This window comes from Triturus cristatus, chromosome 4_2 (assembly GCF_964204655.1).
Source record: "Triturus cristatus chromosome 4_2, aTriCri1.1, whole genome shotgun sequence".
NCBI lineage: Eukaryota > Metazoa > Chordata > Amphibia > Caudata > Salamandridae > Triturus > Triturus cristatus.
Genome location: NC_140586.1, coordinates 271,362,063 through 271,376,537, shown reverse-complemented (window position 1 = coordinate 271,376,537; position 14,475 = coordinate 271,362,063).

Genomic DNA, 14,475 nt, shown 5'->3' with positions numbered 1-14,475 from the left:
GGGATACTGAGACACACACACACATGTTGTGTCAGATGTGCAGTGTGAGGTTGCCTGTTTGTGTTTGTGCATCTGCACCAGTGCATTGGTATTGCTGTTGTGGGTCATTAGCTGGATGTTGTTTGGATGATTTTCCCTGCTGTCCCTGAGAGTCATATCTCATCATTCTGCACATTCATCCTGGTTGTTAGGTCCCATTGCTGCCATGGAATGGGAGTTTGTGACCTGACACCTACAGTCTACACAGGATGTCTTGATTTGTGTGTCTATTTTCGAGATGTGTGTATGCATTATGATGTGGTCACTTCTGCTTTTGTGTCATTGTACACTGTATGCAATGTCAGCCCCCATGGGTGGTGCTTGTCTGCACATGGCCGAGAGTATGTTTGATTTTCTCAGCACTGTTAGCCTCACCACATCTCTGTGGGTATGGTACACAACCACTACTTTGCCAGAAAAGTGTTTCATGCGTTGGGACCAGGAATCATACATGCTGTTTGGCATTTGCAGCTTTTACCATGATGACACTTACCTTTTGGTCACTGTGATGATGGGGGGTTTAGACAACATTACCACAATGCTCTACTTTTGCTGCAGTTTGGAATCCCACACTTAACTTTTGTTCTACACAGTGAGGGGGGTTAGTGCACATTGACACAGTGCTATTGTGATGCTTGACTTTTGTAGCCCACAATCAGTTTTTGGTCACACATGTGATGGGAGTTACATTGTATGTTCGAAGTCATATTCACTGTTGTGGGCATTTGTCACCGACTATATACTGTTGTAATGATGTTAGGGGGTATGCATTTTGCTGATATACCTAATGTTGGTGTATGATGGATGTGTGGCGCATCACCCATCCTATGGGTTTGGGTGTTGATATTGTTAGTCACACAGCACCCTATGAGTGGGGGGTGGCAGTAGTGATGGGCAACAAGTCCCCTATGAGTGGGGGTGGCAGTAGTGATAGGCAACAAGTCCCCTATGAGTGGGGGTGGCAGTAGTGATCGGCAACATACCCCCTATGAGTGGGGGTGGCAGTAGTGATAGGAAACAAGTCCCCTATGAGTGGGGGTGGCAGTAGTGATAGGCAACATACCCCCTATGAGTGGGGGTGGCAGTAGTGATGGGCAACAAGTACCCTATGAGTGGGGGTGGCAGTAGTGATAGGCAACAAGTCCCCGATGAGTGGGGGTGGCAGTAGTGATGGGCAACAAGTCCCCTATGAGTGGGGATGGCAGTAGTGATAGGCAACACGTCCCCTATGAGTGGGGGTGGCAGTAGTGATGGACAACAAGTCCCCTATGAGTGGGGGTGGCAGTAGTGATAGGCAACAAGTCCCTATGAGTGGGGGTGGAAGTAGTGATAGGCAACAGAGCCCCTATGAGTGGAGGTGGCAGTAGTGATAGGAAACAAGTCCCCTATGAGTGGGGGTGGCAGTAGTGATAGGCAACATACCCCCTATGAGTGGGGGTGGCAGTAGTGATGGGCAACAAGTCCCCTATGAGTGGGGGTGGCAGTAGTGATAGGCAACAAGTCCCGATGAGTGGGGGTGGCAGTAGTGATGGGCAACAAGTCCCCTATGAGTGGGGATGGCAGTAGTGATAGGCAACACGTTCCCTATGAGTGGGGGTGGCAGTAGTGATGGGCAAAAAATCCCCTATGATGGGGGGTGACAGTAGTGATAGGCAACAATTCCCCTATGAGTGGGGATGGCAGTTGTGATAGGCAACATACCCCCTATGAGTGGAGGTGGCAGTAGTGATGGGCAACATACCCCCTATGAGTGGGGGTGGCAGTAGTGATGGGCAACAAGTCCCCTATGAGTGAGGGTGGCAGTAGTGATAGGCAAAATACCCCCTATGAGTGGGGGTGGCAGTAGTGATAGGCAACATACGCCCTATGAGTGGGGGTGGCAGTAGTGGTGGGCAACAAGTCCACTATGAGTGGGGGTGGCAGTAGTGATAGGCAACATACCCCCTATGAGTGTGAGTGGCAGTAGTGATAGGCAACAACCCCTATGAGTGGGGGTGGCAGTAGTGATAGGCAACAGGTCCCCTATGAGTGGGGGTGGCAGTAGTGATGGGCAACAAGTCCCTTATGAGTGGGGGTGGCAGTAGTGATAGGCAACAAGTCCCCTATGAGTGGGGGTGGCAGTAGTGATAGGCAACATACCCCCTATGAGTGGGGGTGGCAGTAGTCTTGGGCAACAAGTCCCCTATGAGTGGGGGTGGCAGTAGTGATAGGCAACATACCCCTATGAGTAGGGGTGGCAGTAGTGATAGGCCACATACCCCCTATGAGTGGGGGTGGCAGTAGTGATGGGCAACAAGTCCCCTATGAGTGGGGGTGGCAGTAGTGATAGGCAACATTCCCCCTATGAGTGGGGGTGGCAGTAGTGATGGGCAACAAGTCCCCTATGAGTGGGGGTGGCAGTAGTGATAGGCACCAAGTCCCCTATGAGTGGGGGTGGCAAAAGTGATAGGCAACAAGTCCCCTATGAGAGGGGGTGGCAGTAGTGATAGGCAACATACCCCCTATGAGTGGGGGTGGCAGTAGTGATGGGCAACAAGTCCCCTATGAGTGGGGGTGGCAGTCGTGATAGGCAACAAGTCCCCTATGAGTGGGGGTGGCAGTAGTGATAGGCAACAAGCCCCCTATGAGTGGGTGTGCCAAAAGTGATAGGCAACAAGTCCCCTATGAGAGGGGGTGGCAGTAGTGATAGGCAACATACCCCCTATGAGTGGGGGTGGCAGTAGTGATGGGCAACAAGTCCCCTATGAGTGGGGGTGGCAGTAGTGATAGGCAACATACCCCCTATGAGTGGAGGTGGCAGTAGTGATGGGCAACAATTCCCCTATGAGTGGGGGTGGCAGTAGTGATAGGCAACAAGTCCCCCATGAGTGGGGGTGGCAGTAGTGATAGGCAACAATTCCCCTATGAGTGGGGATGGCAGTAGTGATAGGCAACATACCCCCTATGAGTGGAGGTGGCAGTAGTGATGGGCAACAAGTCCCCTATGAGTGAGGGTGGCAGTAGTGATAGGCAAAATACCCCCTATGAGTGGGGGTGGCAGCTGTTATAGGCAACAAGTCCCCTATGAGTGGGGGTGGCAGTAGTGATAGGCAACAAGTTCCCTATAAGTGGGGGTGGCAGTAGTGATAGGCAACATACCCCCTATGAGTGGGGGTGGCAGTAGTGGTGGGCAACAAGTCCCCTATGAATGGGGGTGGCAGTAGTGATAGGCAACATACCCCCTATGAGTAGGAGTGGCAGTAGTGATAGGCAACATACCCCTATGAGTGGTGGTGGCAGTAGTGATAGGCAACAGGTCCCCTATGAGTGGGGGTGGCAGTAGTGATGGGCAACAAGTCCCTTATGAGTGGGGGTGGCAGTAGTGATAGGCAACAAGTTCCCTATGAGTGGGGGTGGCAGTAGTGATAGGCAACAAGTCCCCTATGGGTGGGGGTGGCAGTAGTGATAGGCAACATACCCCCTATGAGTGGGGGTGGCAGTAGTCATGGGCAACAAGTCCCCTATGAGTGGGGGTGGCAGTAGTGATAGGCAACATACCCCCTATGAGTGGGGGTGGCAGTAGTCATGGGCAACAAGTCCCCTATGAGTGGGGGTGGCAGTAGTGATAGGCAACATACCCCTATGAGTAGGGGTGGCAGTAGTGATAGGCAACATACCCCCTATGAGTGGGGGTGGCAGTAGTCATGGGCAACAAGTCCCCTATGAGTGGGGGTGGCAGTAGTGATAGGCAACATACCCCCTATGAGTGGGGGTGGCAGTAGTCATGGGCAACAAGTCCCCTATGAGTGGGGGTGGCAGTAGTGATAGGCAACATACCCCTATGAGTAGGGGTGGCAGTAGTGATAGGCAACATACCCCCTATGAGTGGGGGTGGCAGTAGTGATGGGCAACAAGTCCCCTATCAGTGGGGGTGGCAGTAGTGATAGGCAACATTCCCCCATGAGTGGGGGTGGCAGTAGTGATAGGCAACAGGTCCCCTATGAGTGGGGGTGGCAGTAGTGATAGGCAACAAGTCCCCGATGAGTGGGGGTGGCAGTAGTGATGGGCAACAAGTCCCCTATGAATGGGGGTGGCAGTAGTGATAGGCAGCATACCCCCTATGAGTGGGGGTGGCAGTAGTGATAGGCAACAAGTCCCCTATGAGTGGAGGTGGCAGTAGTGATGGGCAACAAGTCCCCTATGAGTGGGGGTGGCAGTAGTGATAGACAACAAGTACCCTATGAGTGGGACTGGTAGTGGTGATAGCCATGCAACCCCTATGGTGGCCTGTTGCTAGTGGACAGGATATGGATCCCCTGGGTGTGTGTGACATTTGGCGGGTATGTGTCATTTGTTTGTGTGGTGGGTGTCTGACTTACCGTCTGCGCCGTCCGCATCTGTTCCTGATCCGGTCATAGATTCATGATGTGTTCATCTCGTACACGCTGCTTGTTGCTCCGTCTCATACCCATTGCTAGCTGGTCCGTCTCGTAGCCGTGGATTGTGTTCTGGCGCGAATCGTACCAGATATGCTGCTTTTCTGGATGCTGTGATGTGCTGTACGTGGCGACCCATCCGGCGCGTATGATTTGCGCATCGTACTTGTCTGGCCGGAAAATGCTGTGGGAACTGCTTCCGGGCGACCCGAATCGGCGATCGGAGGTACGGCTCGCACGGGAAATGCTGCTGGAATCGCAGCCTACGTGTCAGACGGAATTGTGTCAGTTATGCGCATCGTACTTCATTGCCCGGACGGACCGGCTCCCGGAACGTGTCGTCGCAAGGTAAGGCTACGAACAGCTCTCTGAGGGCTGTCCGACCCGGATCGGAATTGACCCTTTGATCGGCATGTTTAGAATCATTTGTGTTTAAAAAGAAGACATAGTGCAGCGGTTCTTAAACTTTTTTCTGTGGACATATGGGGTCTGTGAAGCCCACTCAGGGGGTCCATGACTGCTTAGAAAATTATATAATATTAACTGATTAAAAAAGTGTACATTAAGAAAGAAGCAATATTGAAAATAGTTTTTTTTTAGGGGGGCTTTACTTATAATTTATTTATTTTTGTTTTCAAACAATTTTATTAGTTTAAAAACAAAACAATAGCAAAAGAATATGCAGTACACAACTGTGAGAGAGTATAGTACGCGGAGGTAATTGTGGGAACAGAACTTATTTGTAATGTAAAAGAACCCAAGCATCTCTGGTTACACTGTGGTAAACAGTAATGGAGTGAGCGAAATAACAGGAGGGCAGTATAGGAGTGCACATATCCCAGAATAGGGTCAAGATAAAACTTAACACCAAATTATCTGATGACTCAAAACAGAAGTGTCTAATATCATCTGTACATGGAAGAAAGGAGAAAAAAGGAAGAGGAAAGAAGAAAAGAAGAGCCTGAGTAACAAAGAAAGACGAGAGAAGATGAGAGCCAGGGAAAGAGAGAGAGGGATGTGATAGAACATTTTATACGGTGACAGAAATACCAGTATCTAAGACTGGCCAGTAGCAGCCTTTGTCTTTCTTCCCGAAATGTGCTCTATGTACGCTAGAACTCGCCATGTACACAAGAATACCTAAGGCGGTTTGCTCTTCTGTAAATATTTATCAAAAGGGTCCCATAGGTGTCTAGCACAGGAAGAATTATTTAATGTCTCATACATTATATTGTCTGCACTTTTAGCAGAGCATAACATATTCCACCATTTAAAAGGAACTTGCAGAAGGTGATTTCCAATCCATTAGATTTCCTTGGTGCCCACCATTAGCAGTAGGTCCAATAACAAAAAATACTCTTCATTGAGGCCCAGGGAGTGGGGATTAGCATGCTGGCACAAGGCATTAGTAAAAGAATCAATCTCGAACAGCCTCCCAAATATATCCAAAAATCAAGGCATGTATTTTACTCCATAGCGGTTGAGCTATTTTGCAGATAAACAACATATGTTCCAGGTTACTAACCCCCACCCTACACCTCCAGCAAATGTCAGTCATGCTCAAACCCACCCCATGTAATCTGACAGGTGTCCAGTCTATTTTATGTGAAGACCAGAATCTGGTTTGTGCTAGTGACGGGGTGATTTCCACAATGTAGGGAGATTGCCAGATTTTTCTCGATGTTGCTTTTGAAATTACAGAGATCTGTGAAGATTGGTCGTGTGTGTCCCATCTCTGTGATAGCCCTCTCAGCAAGTGTTTTTTGTGAGATTCAAGGAATTTATAAAGATGTGATGCAGAGTGGCCAATCTTTCTAAATTTACCAAGTAGCTCAGGCAGATCAAGAGGGTAAGGGAAGGCCAATTTTCCAATTTTGCTTTTTAATTGTAGAAATTTGTTAAAGTCAATAGAGGTTGAATTTTGTACGTAAAGTAGAAAATTGGAGAGGGTTAAGCCGAGTACCCAGGTCTCCTATGGTGCTTATACACCTATTCGCCCCTGTCTCCCGGTATACTGTCTTCCCATCTAATTTAATCTTATGATTATTCCACAAGGAAGCCATAACCAACCAGTCATTGTTTTGCCCAGTCGCCTATCCAGCAATAGTAGGGCAGTTACTGTATTCAATATGAAGCATTTCGATGTTTCAGTGGGAGTCTTACTATGTTGCGTATAGCTAAGTGGTAAGGGATGAGTAAGTGAACCTTTATGGCTAACCAGGGAGGAAGGCAGGACTCCTGTGCTGTAAACCACCGGAAGCCCTGTTGATATCTTGGAAAATCAGGAAGGTTAATAACCCCCCCTTGGTCTTTCAACGTTTTCATGGAGATCCTGACTCTCTTGTCCTTACATAGGAGTTCAGGCATGTGATTGTTCACAGTTTTAAACAAACATTGGCATAGCCAATAGGTCTCGCTTTTGGGACCTTATAAGTATTTAGTTATGCAGCACAATATCCTTGGTGCAACAACATTATCTGTTGCATGGTTAAACACGTATAAGGCCCCAAAGGCAAGACCTATTGGCTATGCCAATGCTTGTCCTATTTTCCCCTATTTCCTGCAACAGGTGTATCAGCTAACTTCAGGGATTTAGGGATAACACGGGTTCTCGGCCTGTCTGACAAGTTGGATCCTGACAAAGTGTTGCCACCCATATGTAGCAGGTAATTTAAAAACTCCCCATTCCTTCTTAAGTATTATAGATTCAGATGGTGCTTATAGGAAGTATTAGTGTGAAATACCACCCTACCTGATGCTACCATGAAGGATTTACCACTAAAAATGGGGATGACTCTGTGCGTATGTGACTAATTCCAATAGCCTGCGACCTGAAAGGAAAAATTGTGAATGAAACAATTATTTCTTAAACAATTCAATTACCTTACAATTATACTTAATGGTTGGTGTTATAATGAGAAGACAGAAGAGAGGCCATATTGTTCAATAAGCTCTACTGATTGTTGTCAGGAACGATGTCCTGTTTGGTTCTCAACTTATTGTGTGCATAGATGGGGAAATGTTTTTAAAATAAAAAAGTTACTTTGGGGAGTGCGTGTGTGGAAGTCCATCCTGTTAGCAGTCCCTTACATGTCTGACTGACGAAAGTTACTGCCCTGCCCGATTACAGGTTTTAATGGGTGCAGGAACGCGCTTGGCAAAAGCAAATGTGTTTCCAAACACTAGCCTGGAAACGGAAACGGAATCAGGGAAATCATGCAGAACCTGTAGTAACTGTGTCAAATTCTGCATGCGGTACCCAGTTTCCAGTCGATTCCCAAGAGGAAGATACTGTCTACATATTTCATCCATGTCAGGCGTAAACGTATGATTCAACATGCTTACCTAGTAGTTCTCTATGATAAGTAAGTCGGTGGTGTGGAAATGGGTTTTGTCTGAAGAGGGTGAGCTCTGATTGGCTGGTGTACTTGTGTTGAGATGACAAAGGAGCCAATGTGGAACGTTGAACTCCAGTCAGAAGGGGAGAGAGAGCAGTTGACATGTGGAGGTTTCTCTGAGAGCTGATGATGAAAGTAATATTTCAAGACGAGGTTTGCTTAAAAGAGCACTACCCTGGGAAGCCTCCTCTCGGTTCTTTACGGCTGCCATTAAGAGCCTCTCAGTTATGCACAACACATCTAGACCTCAATTTATCTGACTTATTTGCACAAAGTTTAGGCAATTGTTTCTGAGAGCAAGTAAAGTATTCTTTTGGGCTGCTATGACGGTTGGTATTGTCCTTGTGCAGGTTCTCACATGGCTGTCGCTCGGTTGTTACAATGTACAGGTAAGCTTTTACAGAGAAATATCCCTAAGAGCTCATAGTGCGCATAAGTACATTCAGTAAACAAACAAGCGGCCGTGAAAGTGAAAGTGATCGCGCTCGTGATCTAACATCAAAGCGGCCGTGCGGCCGGGAAAGTGAAAGTAATCACGGTCAAGCTCGGCGCGCGTGCCCGCTCACATGCACTGTAGCTCTAGGCTGGTCTGGTAGCCCTTTTTGGAGCCCTCTCAAAAAGTCTCGCCAGACCAGCGCATGCGCTGGGTCAGGCGAGACCTAAAAAGGAGAGGGAAAGGGCGACCGGGAGCATACTGAATATAATGTTACCCAGTGCACCTAACATTATTTTGACTGTATCAGCTCAACCCCACCATGTTTGGGAGACCAGGTGTTCAATAGGTCCTTTATTTTGACCAGTGTTTTATTTTCATTAATGGTGGTAGAATTTTTCAAGTCCTTACCAAACCATATACCTAAGTATTTAATAGCCGTTGCCATTTCAAACCTAGATTGTCCATCACTGATGAGGTGCAGTGGACATTTAGGGGCCAATTACGATGTCGGTCGGAAAGGCTCCAAATCGGATTCGGGTCTGCCAAATCCAATTCGGAACATGTCTTTCCGACCGATTTGGAAAGCTTTCAGAATGACTGATTACGATGTTTGGAAAGCATTCGGACTTTCTGACTCGTTCCAGATGGCATTCAGAGGAACCGAGTCATTCGGAGCCGACTCATACAAATATATGGACCGCGTTTCCGACTGAGCGATTACAAAGTCGTATTTGGACAGCCTTTCCGAATCGGTTATTTCGACATGGATCAGCTGTCGGAATCTGACTTTGGGTGCCAATAGCAGGCCCCCCTTCACCCAGAGCCTTTCGAATAGGGCCCATGGGGATACCCAAGGGACCCCCCTTTTAGACCATGCATATAGTGTGGCAGGCACCAAGGGGTGCCCGCTACAGGGTGCACTATTTTCCCCAGTCGTCACCCCTTTCTTCAATGGGAACCTGTGTATTCTGTCGGAACACAGGCTCCCATTGAAGTCAATGGGAGTCTGACCAAATGATATCCGGAACCATTGTAATTGGTCGGTCGGACTCCTTTAATCCGATTCGGTCGGCAACCATTCTGAGACCGATTCGGTGGGAATGCTTTCTGACCGCCATCTATAATCGAGCCCTTAGTGGGATGACCTCGGTTTTGTCCCTGTTCAGGGAGTAGCCTGACACTAATGGGTACCTATCTATCTTTTGCACAGTGAGAAGAATGGTCCGCTAAGACTCCTCGGTAAACAATAGCATATTGTCAGCATATGCCGCTACCAACTGCCTGCCTGAGTTAAAGTTAATACCCTTAATATTGAGGTCATACCTAAATGATGAGAGCAATGGTTCAATAACCAACAGAAAGAGAAGTGGAGAGAGCGGGCATCCCTGACGAGTACCCTGCAATAATGAAAACGGTGGGGAGAGATGGCCATTAACGCTAACCTTTGCTATCGGGTTTGAGTAGAGCACCATGGTCATACAAATAACATTTTCCCCAAACGATATTTGTGTAGTACGGCATGCAGAAATGACCAGGAGACCTTGTCAAAGGTTTTTTCCACATCGGGTGCCTGTGCAGCTGTTGATGTGTGAATAAGCTTTGTTTTCTCCAAAGCATATCAGAATATTCTGATGTTGACTGCAGTAAGTCTACCTTTTAGGAAACCAGTTTACGAGGGAGAGCTAAGTCTTAGTATGGCTAGTTCAAATCTACATGCGATGATTTTGGCATATAGTTTGCAGTTGAAATTGCTAAGGGATGTAGGTCTACAGTTTTTCACATCCAAATAGTCCTTCCCCTCCTCTGGAATGACTACAATTGTAGCTTCAGTTGTGGACCCCTAGATAGATCCTGACATTGCATACTGATAGTAGACTGTCTGCAGCAGACTCACAACCAGCTCCACATACATTTTATAAAACCTACGGGAGTAACCATCCGGGCATGGTGCCTTCCCGGATTTAAGACTATAGATTCTCCACTTCCTCAATGGGTGCATTAAGGATAAGTAGGTCTTCTTGTGATACAGATAGGAGAGCACATTAGTCCAGGTATTCATTGCTTATGTTCATTGGAACTGTCTGGTTAGAGTAATACAGGTTGGTGTAGAATGTTCTGAAAGAATCCAGAATAACTTGAGTTGAACATACAAACTCCCACGCTGTGTTACTGGTGTAAGGGACTTATTTTTAGTGTATTTAAAGTAGCTTGCCAATATTTTCCCGGATGTGTTTCTATCATATAATTTTCCAACAGCAGAAATATCTTTCCAATGTCGTGCTCTTTTACTTGTATTGTACTCGTACTGCAAACTACACCGTTTTATTAGGGTGCCCAAGCCCTTAGAGTTTCTGAGTTGATTGTCCAGCATCTGTATATCCAATTCTAGTTGTTTTAGCTGTTTGTATATTGACTTATTTTTAATGGACATTAGGTGAATCATGAGACCGCTAAGAGTGGCCTTGAGTGTGTCCCATCTAGCAGTGGGAAGAGTGTAATTGGCATGGTTTTCCTCCATAAAGCAACTAATTGCTACTGCAATTTCCTCCTTACTATCATGATCACCAAGGAGCCCATCATTTTGACGCTAATGTTTAGGGAGTGAGAAGGAGTCGCTTATGGCAAGCCCCAGGGTCACACAGGCATGGTCCAATATTACCATTGGTTATATTCTAGGAGCATGAGATATAGAAAGCAGTTTTTACTAACCATAATGTAGTCAATCCTGGAAAAGGAGTTGCATTGTGAAGAGCAGGATGTGTAGTCACTACCCGATGGGATATATAGTCTCCAGACATCAATTAAATTGTTATTATCACAGCAGATTCTCATTTGTTTATGTGATCTACTACCTAAAAATGTATGTGACGATAGTCTGTCCAGATTTCCATCCATCCGGAGATTAAAATCACCCCCCGGAATCACTTCTAGGTTATCTGACAACTCCCCTAGTTATCAAACTCTTTCTAAAATTCCACTGCAGTGTCATTTGGGGCGTAGACATTGACTATAAGGAACTTTGAATCTCTCTTACTTGCCCGGGATATAAGCGATCTGTCATCTGTATGAGATAGCAGCACATTGATTTCCGATTTTTTACATGCTAAAGTGAAAACCCCATCCTTTTTTTGTACTGCAGGGAAGGGCACAATTTCCGCTATCTAGATACTATAAAATCTAGAAACTCAAATGGAATTTTGATGTGTTTCTTGTAATAGTAGGATATCACCTTTTAACGTATTGTAATAGTCGGCTATCGATTTGCGTTTGACCAGGTGATTCAGGCCCTTGGTGTTTAGTAAGAGTATTTTAAAGACATTATAGCTCTGTACTTTGAGATAGGTATGCAGAGTAGATACCCAGAGGACGGATAGAGGAGTATAAGTAACGTCTGTCTCCGTAAATGAGCACATCCTGGAATATGAGTGAAGGCAAATGCCCAGGTGTGCACATAGTTAGTACATATGTGTAAAAGATGGACATTGCCATCGGTAAAGATAGGATTCAAACCATTGATGTAATGTGGTGTGGTAGCTCTATCAAATACTGTAAGAAAGAGGGGAAAGCAAGAGCAGAGGTTGAGGATATGCAGAGAGAAAAAACCACAAAAAGAGAACAGAGAAACAAAAAAACCACAATCAACACCTGCCCTCCCCCTTCCTAGAAATCCAACTAACTCTCATTTCCCTTCATCTAGATGCCCTAAACAAACAAGAGACTTATTTGGCCCAGGTAAAGAGGAACACAACATTACGCCACCTTTGTCTAAGGGGGACAACTTTGAAAACATTAGCCTACTAAAGTAGCTGTAAACATAGCCTCTAACTGTCTGTCTAACAATGAACAACGGCATCCGAGTGTTCTAATCCCACAGGGGATGAAGGCTAATAGCAACCTATGAGACTACCTATTTTTGCACCAAATACAGAAACACATATGCACTTTTTTCTTCAGTATATAGTCAGAGTCAGAAGCAGTAAGAAAGTAAAAGAGAAAAGAGGAAAAGAAAGAAAAAGATAAAAGAGGGAATGCACCATCCATAAGACATTGTAACTCAATAAGAAAGAGGAGGAATCTAAAGAACAATATTGGAGTACTCAAAGAGTTTCTGTAAGCAACATGTGGAAAGTCTATGTGATCTGTAAGACAGGTAAAATCAATACCGGCACATAAAAATAAGACAGGCAAACCAAAGAGACCAGGAGGACCATCTTGGTCAACCGCTCAGGATACCACTTCTGATGGGGTCGAAGAGTCTATGAATGATTGTAAGTCCACTGGGACAGTGAAGATAATTGTTTTCCCCCTGAAAATAATGTGGAACTTGGCAGGATCAGCAAAAGCGAAGGGAATGGAGAGATCCCTCAATGATTGGCAGAGTGTTAAAAAGACTTTCCAAATGGTAACTGTTTCTTTGGAGTAGTCCTGAGTAATAGTTATCTTGGAGCCATTCCATTGTGCTTGCTGGATTTTCCTCATGTGAGAGAAGATTGTTTCTGTGTGACCATAACGCAAAGGCTCAATAACATTATCTTCAGGTTAAAAGGCAGGCCTGGCAGGGTTATTCCATGGTTTGCCCATTGGTACCTTCTCTATTTCGAAGTTGCTTCAAAATGTATTCCCAAGGGTTCGTGGTATCCAGGATTTCAGAAACTAATCACCACTGACCTGGGCAGTGTGACTGCACTCCCCCTGTGCATCTCCACCAGTAAATGCTGCCCTCTGAACCCCCTGAGCTCTCCATCTGCTGGGTCTTTGAGGCCCTCCTCTACCTGCAGGCTCCTGCCTGCACCTCATCCCTGGTGGTCCGGTGGGAGAGCACCCTGCTCCTCTGCTGTTCTGCCCCTCTTTCCTCTTTATGTGCTTCTCTGCTCTCTTTTCTATCTTGCTCTCTTTTTTCCTTTTTTGCTCTTTTGTTTCTCCCTTTTTCTACCCGCAGTTTCTGCCCCCATGGCCCATTGCCCGCCGGGTGTGTCCTTTTCCGCCTCCGAGCTGACCACACTTCCCTAATCTCTACTAATGGTGGCCGATGCTCAGCAAGAAGAGCAAGAGGCACTGACCTGGTCAGTGTGACTGCTCTCCCCAGTTCAGCTCCACCAGTAAGTGCTACCCTTTGCCCTCCGATCCCCCTGAGCTCTCCGTCTGCTGGGTGTTCGAGGCCCTCCTCCACCCACAGGCTCCTGCCTGTGCCTCATCCCTGGTGCTCTAGTGGGAGAGCGCTCTGCTCTTCTGGTATTCCACCTCTCTTGGCTCTTTTCTGTGCCCTCTTTCCTCTTTTTATGCTTCTCTGCTTTCTTTTCTATCGTTCTTTCTTTTCCCTTTTTTGCTCTTTTCTTGTCTCCCTTGTGCTCCACGCCACTGCTGCCCCGTAGCCACTCCCTCCTCAAGTGTGTCCTTTCCCGCTCACACCTCCCAGCTGACCGCCCTCCCCCGACCTCTACTTAATGGTGGCCCGTGCGCATCCGCGCAACTGCCACACCGAAGATGTGCCAAAGGCAAGCCCGTCTGTGCCAGTACACAACCTGACCACGACCAGCGCCAGGTACCCTGGTCCCCGACCCGCCTCCGCTATGACTCCAGCACCCTCCACGCTTTCAACACTGGACAAAGCAAAAGCTGCCAGCGCTCAACACCAAGCAGCAGGTAAGGCCTGATCTCCTATCGACACTGCAGCTGCACCTTCACCCACCTCTGGACCCCAGCAGCTGACCCCAGCCTACCGGACATCACTGCTCACAAACCACTGAACAGCATCCTCTTCAATGTCGGCTCCCTAAGCAGGCATGCCATAGAAATCTGGGACCACCTCAACACCCATGCACCCGACGTCGCCCTCCTCACAGAAACCTGGACCAATGCCAACTCCGAGCTTGACATCACCACCACCATTCCCAGCAGATACAAGATCCTGCGAAAAGACCGCCTCACCCGCCCCGGAGGAAGCAATGCCATCGTCCACAAAAGCTCCCTCCACATTACCCAAATGACACTACGACCCTCATGGAGCATCTCCACTTTTGGATCCAGACCAAGCTTAAAACAACTCTCTGCTGAATCCTCATCTACAGGCCGCCCGGACCCCGTTCTCCTTTCAGCACACCACGCCCTCACCGCCACAGACTACATCCTACTTGTAGACCTAAACTTTCACCTGGACAGCTACGATGACCCCAACACCACCGCCATC